This window comes from Limulus polyphemus, unplaced genomic scaffold, assembly GCF_000517525.1.
Source record: "Limulus polyphemus unplaced genomic scaffold, Limulus_polyphemus-2.1.2 Scaffold3798, whole genome shotgun sequence".
In the NCBI taxonomy this organism is placed as follows: domain Eukaryota; kingdom Metazoa; phylum Arthropoda; class Merostomata; order Xiphosura; family Limulidae; genus Limulus; species Limulus polyphemus.
The window spans coordinates 45,223-55,416 of record NW_013669408.1 but is presented as its reverse complement, the minus strand read 5'-3'; positions in this window follow the sequence as shown (position 1 = coordinate 55,416).

Genomic DNA, 10,194 nt, shown 5'->3' with positions numbered 1-10,194 from the left:
CCCCCCGACTACCTATAACCAGATCAGAGAGAGAGGACAGTCAGTCAACTGAATCCACCGCCTATACGACTAGCTGTAACCTGATCAGAGAGAGAGGACAGTCAGTCAACTGAATCCACCGCCTATACGACTAGCTGTAACCTGATCAGAGAGAGAGAGGACAGTCAGTCAACTGAATCCACCGCCTACACGACTAGCCGTAACCTGATCAGAGAGAGAGGACAGTCAGTCAACTGAATCCACTGCCTATACGACTAGCTGTAACCTGATCAGAGAGAGAGGACAGTCAGTCAACTGAATCCTCCTTGTGTAAAAGACAATAAATCATCCTTTAATGTATTTAATTCGCTTTGAAATTTACTAATGTTTTCCATTTGTACTTTTTGCCACTGCTGTTGACTTTCCTGTAGTTGCTGCTGACTTTCCTGCAACTGTTGGATACTTTCTTCCTGTTTATTTTCTCATTCTTCTTGTTTCTTTTGTTTTTCCTCCAACCACTGCTGTATATTCTCTTTTTGTTTCTTTTCTTTTCCCTCCAACAACTGCTGTAATCTTTCTTCTTGTTTATTTTCTCGTTCTTCTTGTTTCTTTTCTTTTTCCTCCAACCACTGTTGTAATATCTTTTCTTGTTTCTTTTCTTTTTCCTCCCACAACTGCTGTAATCTCTCTTCTTGTTTATTTTCTCGTTCTTCTTGTTTTTTTCCCCTCCAACCACTATTGTGATCTCTCTTGTTTATTTTCTCGTTCTTCTTGTTTCTTTTCTTTTTCCTCCAACAGCTGCTGTAATCTCTCTTCTTGTTTCTTTTGCAGGTTTTTCACTGTTGCAGGTTTTCTTGCAACTGCTGTTGTCTCTCTTCTTGTTCTTGTATTGCTGCCATCAAATCCGCTAAGCTGTAGTTTGATTTGCCGCTTCTCGTTTCCATCTTCTTCTTCTGTTTTTTGTCCCACTCTGAGACACAAATTTGTTACGTCTCTGGTCGTTAGTTAATTTTCCGTAAAAATTCTTTCCGAAGAAACTTTAGCGATACAAGTCCTTTCTTAAATAAAACTGGTTTATTCTTTCTGAATACAACTTTGCAATACACTTAATTTCCACAGTCACGCTATAACAAACGCTATAATTCACAACGAACGACTCACGTGCTCGCTCGACTCAATTGTCAGTCTCTATCTCTGTCTGCAGTTCAATTACATTGTTGCCGTCACTTCTTACCGGTCTTATATATACAAAAAGCGTACATCTCGTTTCTTCGTGAATCTTCTAGAATATCATGACGTGTTACTACCGCTGTCGTAACACTAGTTCATTTATAGTTAATAGAGGCATGGACACTGCAAGTAAAGAATGAATTAAAATAGCCATATATATTTATTAGAATAATCAGTATCCGTCGTTATCAATAGATAGCAGCACTTACATAGGTGTGCGTGGTTTCATTAGCCTGACCTTGCTTCTTATACGTTTGCAAAGTATATTACTCTAAATATAAAATTTTGTACTAAATATGAACAAGAAACCAAATAAATAAATAAAAAAACTTCTACTTTAACTTAATCGCCAATGCAGTTTGTGCTATAGAAAGAAACTTGGTGAAAATCGTAATTCTAAAGTTTTGTTAATTTTATAGTTTAGCGCAAAGCTACACTATGGGTTATCTGCGCTGTGTTATCCACGAGTATCGAAACCCGTTGGTATCTTGATCAGAATTTGGTCGCGTCGTTGTGCTCGACATTGGAGGATAAAGTTCTTTCAGACTTCTTCCTCCATTCGAAGCCCGGTTTTTAACATTATAAACCTTTAGAATTACCGCTGGAGGTCTGTAAAGTTTTGTTAACGTTTTTGATTTCATATTCCATGTCGATCTAGTTTTCAAACAGTGCATATAGAAAGAAATATTTTACAATTGAATAATAAACACAAGTTAATAAGTTTTCGATTTGTGAAAATGTTTATCTTAACATTATATATACAAAACGCAGAATAATATAACGAGATATCAACTTTTTTACTTGCACAATAATTTATTTGTAAAGTGTAAAAATATAAATTAAAAGAAACTCTAAAAACTCTACATGTTTCGGTGGAAATAATTCTACCATCTTCAGGAGAATAAATCACGAAATACACATGAAGTTTCTTCTAAACCTAATGTACGTGTATAATTAGCATGTTTTTACAATGGCGCTATTTACAACAATGATTTCCAAAAGTTTACTTCAGTGGCTCCTAGGCCTAAATCTTTATTTATATTCATTTTGTTGTTAACAATTTCTAAGGATTCTCTTATATTTAATTCATCTTTTTCCTTTACATTTTTAAGTATTTTTACATTATCCCAGTCAATAACATGTGTAGAATTCGCCACATGTTCTGCCAAAGCCGATTCACCCATTTTTAATGTATCCCCACATTTTGATGTTCTTTTACTCTACATTTTAAGTTTCTACTCGTCTGTCAAATATAACTTAGACCAAAAGTACATGAAATGTTATTTATACCACATTTATCCCTTAATTCAATTTTCTTTTAAACCATTAATTATACGACTTAATTTTAATTGGGGAGTAAATGTTACTTGGCAATTTATATTTTGCTTAAACATATTACCTATTTTTATTGACAATGGTGAAACATGGGGCAAACATATTCTTTCTCTAATTTCCATTTTTGTTATCTGCAATTTAATACACCCAGAAATTTTAAGTTTGTTACAATACTTGCTGTACATCCTATCTATGATTTGAGGTTAATACCCTTCGCTACCTGTTTTAAATACGTTAATTCTAAGATCAAATCCTCATCATATGACGAAATATTAATAGCCCTATAAACAAAAGACGAAAATGAGGACATTTTTTGTGATCATAGGTGACATGATCTCACATGTAACGTTTTATTAACTTTATTTAAATTGTTTGCACAATAACTGTCTGTTTTACGTACTGACTAATATAAGTGTTCAGGCAGCAAAGAGTGAAATCATGGATTTATGCAGTAGGTCTAGGCACAGAATAAAAGTGAAGAGATCAAATGTTATAAATGTCATTCAAAGACATTGGTACAAAGTACATTTCGTTAATTACTTTGAAACTACTCTGGAATGCGCATGTTTTTTTCACGCTGTGAAAATAAAATTAAAAATACAACATGTGCTCATTATATTGCCACTGTTCTACACAGAGATCTGCATTTACTCGTTCAAGCTGTATTATCTGTATTAACATACTTATTTTTTTCTTCCCTTTTTTTTGAACAGATAACGAGAACTCTTCTTTTCTCAAGCCGCCACAACGCCGGTCACGTTTCACCGGCAATAGTCTATGCTGACAAACAGCCGGTTTCTCTCATCTCAGTCAGCCACCAGCGCTAACTATATCTCGTGTAAACTTGGCTCTCTGGGAGCCAATCAACGCTCTAAAAGTGCACGTTATTTACTATCATTGGTGGGATTGATAAGAAAAACCTGGCTACGGGTGAAAAGGAAAGTCTTGCCTTGGGACTGACAAGAACACCGAGTAGAAACAATCTTCATTTTGTTCTCAAACATCAAGGGGGGCGGGGGGCGGATATGAACAACAAATCAGTGTCTAGACGTAACTCTGTAGCTTCGAAGCCTAAGATGAGCTTGGCCTTATCACCAGACAGAAATATATACTATGTAAATACAGGGGCAACGGAAAAGACTAAAGGAAAATAAAGAAACACGTATAAAATATGTACACTTCAGGTTCTTTAATATGCTTTAACTCTGCGTGATATAACCAGGCTGATGTTAATTATTATATTGATGATATGAATGTGAAACATTATATCACTGATATATATGACGTCATTTAGACATGGTTGATATTAATTGTGATCACTTATTAAAGTGTTGGATCTCTCTTACAAATGGTCTAGCGACGAATATGCCAGTTATATAACAATGTTACTGACTTCAGTTTTGTACAGTCTTATAAGGTTCACTATCCTGTTTTATTTTATTTATTTTTTGCTAGATGGTTAGGACAACCAGTGATTTAGTGACCTGTTTAACTCAAAGGGATGTCGAATAACCCAATTTTCCCCAAGGTTTGTAGATCATGACATATCAATACTTTCATTAAGTGAGTCGACGATAACCCTGTTCCTGTTACTGCTCCTTCCAGAAAGAAGTATATTGGTGTGAGTTTGCATACATTTAATTAAGCGGCCTTAAATAAGATACGAACTTGATTGCAACATTTAATTAGGAAGTGTGTAAAGTGGCACAGTAATTCTCAGTAATGGAGAAAAAATATTTGGACAAATTCTTATATAGCAAAAGCTATTTATTTTAAATATTTCTTTTGTGATAAACATGTCAATGGCATATTGTACGTTTCACTTAGTGAACTTAGGGCTATCTATGCTGTACAAACCATGAGCAGCAAATCCCGAAGTTTAGCGTTATAAGCCCTCAAGCTTACCGCTAAGCCACCGGGGTGAGGAAGTTATAAAATAAGCGGTTCCAAAGGTAGCAAAAACTTGGAAGTATGTCTCATAAAATGCGATTAGCCGTCAGTGATATAACAGACTCTCTAAGACTTCAGTGAAATTCCAATTTAATCCCAGCAGTCGAGTTAACAACAAAGGGCCTTATAACCAAGACATCTATATACTGGAAAGTGTAAAGTATATTCTGATTGGAGAATAATTATGTCTGATCTGACCTTATTCTTCTGATTGCCTGTTTTAATCTAAGTACGCATGTTTAGTTTAGTTTTGTTTTTTCCCATGCATTATATAAAGTTTCTAGTGCTTCACAGAAGTTATTTCCATTCATCAAGAGCAGAAAATCTGAATCAAGTCGTGACATACACCAGCAGGCCCGCCGACAGGGGGGGGGAGCAACTGCCCAAGGGTCCGGGCGAATGAAACCTGGTTATGCCGTAAAGCCCGCTTTTGATTGTATGTAGACGCTTGATACATTAAGAACGAATAATAAACGAAATAATAATTCGAGTAATAATTAATATTTATTTGTTACTTTATAGATTTAATAGATATTTGTTGTTAATTTATTAACGTTTTTACGGTTATACTGTGAGGTAAAATCGGCTGCTGCTATGATTTTGTCTGGTTTATGAGCTCGTTGCTGTCCTAATTTAGGATCTTCTTTTTAATAAATTCTTGAAAATGTTAAAAAAAGAGAGAGAGAGAGAGAAAGGGAGCCCAGCGAGGATGTTTGCCCCGGGGGTCCGCGCTGGCTCTCGACGTTCCAGTACATTAGATGTATAAAAACAACAGCAACTTCAGTTTAGGCCTTTAAATCTATTAGAGTTTCAAAAGTAGAGGGGCATAATTTCTATTGTTGGGGTATGCATACAGATATTCTGCCAAAGAAAGGTATTCTGTTTTTCAATAATTGTGGATGACATGTCCGTAGTGAAAATTACGCTTATTCATATAACCACAACAAATAAGAAGTAGTAGCAACACTGTTTTTTTTACAAATAATATTACCAATAATACAGAAAATCAGCTGTACGTGGTACTACAAATATGTGTTATTACAAGAACGCAAAGTGATGTTAAATTTGGGTCATGGGTGAATATTTATATACATCCCTAGGATAGCAAGGTTTTCGGTGTTCTGATATACTTTGCAAATCTAGGTTTTACGTTTCACGCCTGAGAATTGATGTAAAAATATAAATTTATTTAAAATCCAGAACGTGAGGATAGAATATATACACAAATATGTCGTTTATTTGATAAATCAAAAGAGGCTGATTTTTAATATATTATTTTATAAAAATAAGTTTTCGTTTGGCCATTTTCATGCATGAACGTTATTTTATTATAATGGAGCTTGCTATGTATACGTCCAAAACTCGGATCTCCAAAACTACAGAGCCGATCATCACCAATCATAACTGGGTGATATTTTTATAACTAGGCAGTATTTTTTATAACTGAGCAATAAATAAAGCAACTGAAATTTCCACAGAAATTATGTTTCAGATTTAACCAATAAAAATTACAAACAAAAAGGGGGTAAGTTTCGGATTAAAAAAAAAACTTAGAAAAATTATTTGTGTTTCTTTAGTGAAAATCTCATGAGTGTTGCAACAGAAAAGCAAGGCACTTTCATTGATAACTGTGTCTGCAAAGAAATACCTCAATAAAATATACTCTGTGATGTAATGCTGTGATGATAGCTTATTTTTAAACTGAATTTCAATAAAATCCTTTTTCTCATGGATGGTGAATATTATTGAATGTCAAGTATGAGTACACTGTTGTTGAACTGTCAGACAATTCCAGAAAAGGCCGCAGGCCCAATAGCCTTCAGCAGGAACTAGCAGTTATACCTACACGGAGGGCGGGTATTTCTGCTAGTACAATCTAATGGCATCAAACAATACAAACTCGGTTTTACTGTATGAATTACTCATGAATAATTACATTTTGCACTTTACACAACGTATAATCCGATTCTAAAATAAATATGTCACTTTTGAAATGTTAAGAATTATTTCCAATTGGAAAGTAATAAAACAAGTTATTAGGGAAGGCTTTCTCCCACAAAAACCAACCAAACCAAATGCTAAGAGGGAGCTGTTCATATTTCTGGAGTGGGGACACAAAATAAAATACGTACTCACAATTGAAGTAAGGCTTAAAGTGAATTAAAATTTCAAAAAAGTAAAAACCATTAAAATAAATGTAAATTAATTTTAAACAACCACAGTTAATCTTTCTGACTAATTATAAGTCGTTCATCAACCCCAAGACCAATTTTACTTTTTCCACACTGAGAGGAAGAAACGAGCCCCAGTAGATAATATCAGTATTACTATTAGGCTAAAGCAAACGTAATAAATGTAATAATTTCACTGATCTGCTGATGTCATACCAGTACGAAGGTAAAAATAAGTGTAAGTTTCTTTTAACTTCTTAAAACTTTAGCAACATTACGAACTGATAGAAGATGGGATGATAACGTTTTCTATTTTTGTGAGTGTAAGGGGTTTAAAATCTTCTATTGTATTTCGTAATGGTAGACTAGTTACCAAGAAGGTAATGTTATTATAATCAAACTTTGATGATAGAGACCAATGAATTCTTGTTACAGTAATATTAGTAGTTGGTTTGAGAACTTAAATGAACTACGAATGCCTGTTGAATAAGAAGGGGCGACGTTTTGGCTTCTATACTAAGACCTGTGCTACTTCAGGAAGCCTAAATATAGAAGGCGAAACGTCGTCCCCGTTTATTCAATAGGCAGTTCATTATTTCTCAAATTCTACTATGTCTACTCTGCCTAAAGTCCCATTGAAACAATATTGTTAGTTTTCTTAAACAGGAGATAGTCGCTAATCAGATTCTGTGTACTTATGAATATTTCATTCTTTAACTGCGTGAACAGTATAATACGCCCATGATCACCGTCATTGACTATTAATTGCTAATTCCTGTAAGAGTAATGAGACTTAGCAAAGACCAACAACTACGGCTGGAGTTGGCTACGACACATGATGATTCCATCGCCCGGAACGTTTTACCTTTTTATTCGGGAAAATCGTGTATGAAGGTAGAGAGATATACCAATACCCGCAAGCAGAACTCTACAGCTGTCGGCTAGTATCCTTGTGTTTAGTTTATCACACCAACCTCTACGTTATCATAAAAAAAAACCGACAGAAGTGTTTTCAGAAAACAGAATCATGCTAATAAACTATATCCGCAACTGACTCGTATTTTTCTCTTCTTTTTCATGGAATTCTTCAAATTATTAACCAGAAGGAAAGCAATCAGTCAGCAGCACCCTACCATCTATGCTGAAGGATTAACTGAGACTCTTATATAACACAACCAAAGGTTTAAAGTGTAAGAAATATCTTGTTGTATGGCATAGGTTCGAACCCGAGTTAACAGATCTGATATTCATAGCTGTATCACACGGCCAACTCGCGTTACTTAGAGTTAATCCTACTTATTACATATATGATTAAAATGAGAGAAAATGACGAGTTTATTGTCGAATTGCTTCATAACTGAACTGGCAACTGTTACTATGACTGCTTTGTAGGTAGAATTTCAACGCTATTTTATTATCTATTGTTATCTTTTATTTATGTTTTTTTTTAAAGGCTCGGAAGGTAAAAGGTTGAAGCCTGTGACATGCCTTTGAAGACGTTCTCACTTTCAGCTGTGGGCGCGTTATAAAAGTTACAACAATTCTCACTATTTGGTTACGGCTAGTCGTGGAGATCACCCCTATTGCTGACACTCATGTTTGGAATGTGACTTCTGGCAGGACTGAAGATGTCTGCATTAGTGTTTAGCTGCAGGGTCTGGAAGGGTCTTCCTGTTTTCTGGGGCTGATTAAGTCCGATGGTTAATGTATAGTACGAAAGAAGCCACAAGAATTCGATTGGAAGGCACCGTAGGAAGCATATAGAACACAATTTGAGTTCATGGAAGAAATTAATGCATGGACAGAGGAACAGAAAGCAGTGTATTTGGCAACGAGCTTGAAGGAACAACCACTGGAAATACTTGGACAGTTGTCAGAAGACGCCAGACACAACTATAGAGCACTGGTAGTGGCTCTAGAATTCAGGTATGGAACCCAAAATCAGTCCAAAGTCTAAAGGGCTAAGTTTAGGACGAGAGTCCGTGCTAAAGGGGAGAGCCTGCAAGAGCTGGCACAGGACTTGGAAAGTAGGGCACACAAGGCCTACCCAACTGCACCACCCGATGTCCTCAAGCTGTTGCTGAGGGATCAGTTTGTAGACGCCTTGGACAGTCCACAACTGAAGATACAAGTGAAGCAAGCACATCCATCTACTATGCAGGATGCAATGGCCAGAGCTCTTGAATTCGAATCATATGTTAAGTACAGCACAGAGGTACCAAGGTTGGTACAGTCATCAGGATTCAACGCCAGAAAAGGGCAGCTTTCAGAGAGGTTTGGTGTACTTTGCTGACACTGTAATAAACCTGGCCACAAGAGAGCTCAATGCTGGCAACTTAAACACATGGAATATGCCGCGGCAGAAAAAGCTGCTACCCAGAAAGATTGTTGGAACTGTGGAGAGCAAGGGCATATGAGGAGCCAGTGTGAGAAGAATACTACCAATAAGTCAGCCTCAGGGAAACCAGTAGTGGTTGGTGCTGAGAAACGCCCACCAACCCCCATCGTAAAAATCCTAACAGCTAGGTGTACAATGCCAAGCACACATAGTGTCTATGTGACAGGAAAGCTGGATGGTAAAAGGTGCAAATTTGTCATAGATTCTGCATCTCAGCAAACCCTCGTGAGTATCAAGATGTTAGATCACAAAAGAGTACCTGAATCCACGCAGAAGCTCTGTGGTGAGACAGGACATTATGCAAGGTTGTGGGGACCAGTATGGGTAACTATTGAGCTCATGGGCATAAAGGAAAGACACAAAGTATACTTGGCTGACATTGAAGACCAATGCATTTTAGGGTTGGACTACTTACTACCAAGGAAGTGTGTAATTAATTTTGATAAAATGACGTTTGGGAACAACAAAGGCCAAATTCCAGTGAGTGTTAAAAAAGAGTTTGGACTAACCAGGTGTCATCAAGCTGAAGTCAAAGTGACTGAAGGAGTTGATGATAGTGAAGTGGAACCAGGTATAGATATTAAAACAGAGCAGGAGAAAGACCAAGATTTGAAGCCAATAATTGATTTTCTAAAACCAAGTGTTTTGCACCCTGCTTGGGAGAAGGTGTCTAGCTTAATCCTTGTGACAAAGAACTACTGGGCACAATGGAACCAGTTGAAGCTTGAAGATGGTATTCTTCTCCGGAAATGGGAAACTGCAGATGGAAAAGTGACGACCTGGCAAACGGTTAAACCGAGGAAGTTACGGGAAGTTGTGCTGCGTCAATCCCATGATAGTTTAGGACATCTCGGAGTTAAGAAGACATTGAGTCACCTACGACAAATATTTTACTGGATAGGTATGAGGCAAGATGTGGAAGAATGGTGCAGAACAAGCAGCACATATTGTGCTAAAAGGGGACCCAAGCATAAGGGACGTGCTCCAAGTTATGTTAAGTTCGTGCACCAATGGAAAGAGTAGCCATCGACATTGCTGGTCTGCTGCCTTAAACTCTTACTGGAAACAAGTACATTTGTGTGGTGATGGATTATTTCACCAAGTGGCCTGAGGCATATGCAATATCAAATC